Here is a 6000-nt window from a genome sequence, read left to right on the forward strand (position 1 = left end):
GCCTCCAGCTAAGCAAATAAGATCATAACAGTCATTTGATACACAAAACAGAACCTTCCAACTGGTAATTATAATACTTATGTGCTTGACTGATGTCAAATTTGGTGTTATCGGTCCATACACTCATACCCACTAATAAACAGTTGTGTTGAAGTGATAGTCGACTTTTTGTTTTACTATTATAGAGGGTGAGTATGACCATTCAGTTTAAGTTTGCATAATTCTAAACTATTCTGTTTAAGAAGACACATAACCTAAGCTTCTGTCATTACAGCTCATCTACCACACAGAGCTGATATGCCTTACCTCTCATGCAAAAGGCTTTCTAGGTAACTATGGTTACTGTACCATGCATTCAAACAGACAGGAGAGTTTGTTGAGGGGAATTCCAGAGCAGATTATTCAATTACAAGGTGTTTTAAGAGGAGTACTTATTCAGACAAGGTTAGAACCATGTCACTCTTCCAGTGCTATCAGTTGGGAATTGTTTGACTCCTATCTTACTGTTTCTCATACATTTGGAATGTGATTCTTGGGCACGGGTTCTGGGGAATGAAAGTGTGAATCACTGACAGAGGAGAGAATGTTATTGAGAGGGAGCTGTCCTGTAGAGAGGGTTGTCCTTGGGGGGTGCTACACCAACTGAGTGCTGGTGACTGGATGTCAGGTCTGCTATGGTGACTGGATGTCAGGTCTGCTATGGTGACTGGATGTCAGGTCTGCTATGGTGACTGGATGTCAGGTCTGCTATGGTGACTGGATGTCAGGTCTGCTATGGTGACTGGATGTCAGGTCTGCTATGGTGACTGGATGTCAGGTCTGCTATGGTGACTGGATGTCAGGTCTGCTATGGTGACTGGATGTCAGGTCTGCTATGGTGACTGGATGTCAGGTCTGCTATGGTGACTGGATGTCAGGTCTGCTACAGCAGTGGTTCTCAAAGTGGGGTCCCCGGACCCCTAGGCAGGGCTCTACAGTGCGAGTATTTCACTCGCATTTGCGCCTAAAAATAGGTATGTGCGAACTTGAAAAATAATTTACGAGCACAGTGCGCGAGTGATGGGCTGTTGTCAATACACGGAACAACAGCGCGATGAAGTGAAGTATTCAAGTATACCATTGATTTCACATGGAAAGCAAGTGACAGAGTCGCGACTGCACGATGTGAACATGGCATGATGACGCGCGAGCGACGATTCGCAACCAATGGGCCAGAGCCATATAAAAAGAGAGTTACGACACTCTGATCTCGCCGACACGTGATCACTTGCTAGCTCTAATTAGATGTACTAATTATGCTAACAAGAGAAGACTAACTTTGTATGCCAACGAACAGCAATAACTAGAACTAATTTGACAGACTATAAACCAACGACCTTCTGGTTATGATACTCGTGCTCTCTAGCTAGCTACAGTAAAAGTGTTGCTTACGTTAGATACTAGACCTACAGTCTAGCTCTAACTGCATTTATAATCTAACAAGCTAAATCTTACAATACACTTTAAGTAAAGCTGGCTATATAAAATGTGGGTGACCAGACGTCCTCTTTTACCCGGACATGTACTCTTTTCGAGACCTAAACAATGCGTCCAGCAGGGATTCCAAAATTGTCCGGGATTTTGCCTTGTCGGATATTTGTGTTTCTCTGGGTCTTTCACAAACTATTGCGCCCTTACAAGTTTTGAAAATATTATAAATAATGCAGTAATTTGATCAATTTACCAGCTAACTTGCTTCGGAACACTGAACATGAATGGGGTTGAACGTTGGAAAATACAATGTTTGGGACTATAGGTCGCAAATGACACGCTTTACTGCCGCCTTCTTCGATTACAATGGATGTCTATGGAAGTGTCGCAACTCTCTTTTTATATGGCTCTGGGTCTACCTAGCTTTGACTACCAAGCCTTTTAATCCGTGGCGTGCTTACATAGTCTATAATGTCCCAGTGTTTTAAGAAAATATTATAAACTATATTCATGTTTCATAAAGTATTTGTTCTAGTTCTATCAGAGTGAAAGTCTCTAGTTGTCTAACAGCATTAACTGTTAAGTCAGTGGCGTTGTTAGACATAAAACTGTACTGGGGCACAGGCCCCTATTCATATCCCTTCTTCCAAGCGTGTTGCGCACAATGCACTACTAGACTATAGAAACTCCCCTTGCTAACCCACTATGTAACAGTTCAGGGACACAAGTTTGATATCAGCTTTGGCAGGGACACCTATAGTTAATGCAAGCTACAATTGTTTTTAGCTTCATGTAATATTGTTTTTATGTTTTAGTAAAAATAAGATGATCGGTAGGCCTATCATTTAGAATCTTTCTTTAGTTTTGTAATGTTTTCTTAGCCTACCTCAATTCTGACTTGTGTGCTGAGTCCGACACCTGGACTTCTGTGTGCGTGCTGCAGTGGCTATTTGGCAAGTTCAGAAGAGCGCGCTGACATGCATCGGTTTGTGTTTTCGGTTAAACTGCTTTGATTTTACAAGCGTTGACTGAGATATTGCGTTAATATTTTTTTAAACTCAAACTTTCAAGATTTACTGGGGCGCAGCAGATTTATACTGGGCACGTGCCCCTGTAAAAAGGGTCTAACGACGCCCCTGTGTTAAGTTATGTTTAATAAACAAATACAATAAAAAAACTGTGCTCCTAAATTTCTTTGTGTGCTCCTAAATGTACTCCTTGGTGAAAACATTAGCGTAGAGCCCTGCCCCTAGGGGTCCGCAAGCCATAGCCAGGGGGTCCGCAAAATAATTTGCCATAAATTATAAAATTGTAGAATTGTGGCATATCATTAAAAAGTGAAAACATAATAATCAGCAGATGGGTGACCATTGCACCAATAAAATAAGCATATTGTGTCCATTTAAGAGCAAAGGGCTCTACAGTGCGCCCATGTGTGCGAGCATGGAAAAGTATTTGGGCGCACGGGTGCAAGCAAGTTTTAACTATACAGACTATGTTTTTAACATATTGCAGCTGTCAGTTACGTGAAAATAAATTATAGAACCCGAAAATGCTCAAACCATTATTTGCTAAGGGAAACTTTTTTTTCTGAGATTTCAACTACTAATAATTGCGACTCGGATAAACCTCATAGGCTGCGTTCTGCGATAACCTACTGAATCTGTCCTGCGTTGTAACAGCCTGGCTAGCAATCTACCTAGCTAACCTTCACCCTCAGTGTGAACAATCAAACTAACCAAACTAACATCCAACACTACACATATCAAACAAGTTCAACAATAGAAACTTAAACAATGCTTCTGTCAACAAAATTAACCCCCCAACTGAGTCCCCTTCTGTCCTGCCGCAAGCCATGCTGAAAACCAAGAGTGCAGTTGCAACCCTACATGAACACCGGTGCAAATAGCTACAACATAAAAACTAAATTTCCCATTAATAGGTAGTTTGAACCCATCCACCACCGAGGACCTCATTCGGATCAGTAGAGTGGGGCCCTCCCTGGAAATGTTTGAAGCCTCTAAATGTGCTGTAAACTGGCTGTCAGCTGGAAAAATATCAAGATTCCCATGCTACAAAGCTTGGCCAAGCCAGTCAGTTTGAAACAATGTTACAATGAATACAAAAAAGTAATACATGAATATTTAATGCATAAATAAGTAACCACTCCTGTTTCCGGTCAATTTTGTGTAATTCATTCAATAGTCTAATAATGATGCAATGTCAAAAGCAATGTTTTGCAATGCAATGTTTTTTTTTGTAGGTGGGGAGGGTCCTTGGAAAATGTTCTCCCCTGTAAGTTTGAGAACCCCTGTGCTACAGGATTGGATGAGTTGTGTTCTGGTTGTGGGAGGCAGAGAAGACAACATGTTGTGTCATATGCTACACAGGTTGGAGAGGGTGACGGGGCATCTAGTTGGAGAGGTGAATTTTTCAAAACAGCACAAAACCAACCATTAGGATATGAACAAATATATTGTGTGTGTGCTTGATTTGCCATTAAATCAACACCTACACTATGCTAATACCTGATAGAGAGGCATCAATGTCCATGCACATAAACACGCACACAGACACGCACACAAACAAACACACACACAAACAAACATACACAGACACACACAAACATGCGCAAACACACAGACATACACACAGACATACACAGACACACACACACACACAGACATACACAGACACACACACAAACACACAGAGAAAAAGGCATGTTGGAAGAGGATGAACCTAGGTGTGAATAACAAGGTGACCAGGCACTTCTGAGGAGAGGTAGACTTCCACCTCAGCTCAATGGTCTCCTCGTGGCACTGACTGAACAGCTTTTTTATGTGACCCAACAAAACACACACAGCACACATACAGTCTGTATCCAATGTGTGTTTGAAGCAGGGGCGTAGCCATGGGTAGGCCTGGGTAGGCACAGGCCTACCCTATTTATTCTAAGGCCTACCCAAAAACGAAAATATCTCAGAAGAATTATGCACCGGGTGCACATCGCAAAGTAAATAAGTAAAAAAAAACTGAAAAGATGCCTATCCATATTTTTCTAGGCCTACCCAAAAAAAGATTATTCTGGCTAGGCCCCTGGTTTGAAGTGTGTTAATGTGCAGGGGAAGTGGAGATCTTGGTTAGGTTTGAGCCCTGGGTTAAGCCCCCCCCCCCCCAAACACACACGCACCTCCCATCCCGTGTGCCTCTCCCAGTGAGTCTATCCAGGGCAGTATTGACATTAGATACAAGGGGCTGTTATGGCAACAAGATTATGAGGGGAGGAGGGCCCAGAGGATCCAGTGTTGTCTGCACTGGCCAATCAGACATCCCCTCACACAACTCAGGGGTGATGTATAGATGGAGAGGGACGGGGGAAGGGTGTGTGTGTGAGACAGAGAGAGAGAAGCAGAGATAGAGAAGGCTGAACCAGTATTATAGGATATGTGCCTGCGTGTGTGTGCATCTGAAAAGGCACTTTACTGTGTGTGAGCAGGTGGGATAAAGAGAGATGGAGAGAGACATTGAGACAAATACCGATGGAAAGAGAGAGAGAGACAGAGGGGGAGACAGAAAGGGAGAGACAGAAAGAGAAATGGAGAGGCTGTGAGATGGTGGGAGACAGAGACAGAGGGAGACAGAGGGAGAGAGAGGGAGAGAGAGAAAAATGCAAGAAAGTTACAAGCAGGGGTCAAAAAGCCCCCAACCCATTTCCTCCATTACCCCAGGGCACTCTACACCTGATTGGATGGTTCCAACCAGCAACATGAGTCATGACGGTCTCCTGGTCAAGGCCCTCAGGTGACCAGGATAGATGTGTGACCAACCCCCTCTCATGCCCCCATTCCTAGCTCCCCCCACCCTCATTCCCCCATTCCTCCCTTCCCCTCTCATTGCACCATTCCTCCCCCTCTCATCCCTCCTTCCCTTCCCTCCATCCTCCTCTCTTACCCCCCTCCCTCCCCTCCTGCCTCTCCCCCTCCTCCCTCCCCCTTCCAAGCCTCTCCCAACTACCACCCACGCCACCACCAGTGCTGCTAGTTTCTGTGACTGCTTGGTGGTGTGTGTGTGTGTGTCCAGCTAAGCTCTTGCCTTTGATGTCAGCCGTCTTACAGCACTCAGGAGAGAGGGGTAGATGAAACCAAATCAAGGAACTGGCAGTGTCACAGGCATCTACATTGGCGGCAGGAAGCACCCTCACAGTACAGTCGACAGGCACTGTCACTAAAAGGTATAGAGGATTAATATGGACACACTTATGTAATAAAATGTTCCCGTGAATGTATGTATACACACACAGGCAGTGCAGTGCGGTGATATAGATAGAACTAGAAAGGAGGGTTCGTGGAGCCGGTTGTTGTTGAGATCAGCCTTACCTGTGGGTATTACTGCTCAGCTGGATTTGGAGGGTCGAAAAAGGAAGGGGAAACAGACAGAGGAAAAGAGGGAGGGAGAGAGAGCATGATTGTGTGTGAGAGAGAGGGACAGAGAAGAGAGGGAGAGAGAGGGAGTGACAAATAGAGAAGA

Source organism: Osmerus eperlanus, chromosome 1, assembly GCF_963692335.1.
Source record: "Osmerus eperlanus chromosome 1, fOsmEpe2.1, whole genome shotgun sequence".
Classification (NCBI taxonomy): domain Eukaryota; kingdom Metazoa; phylum Chordata; class Actinopteri; order Osmeriformes; family Osmeridae; genus Osmerus; species Osmerus eperlanus.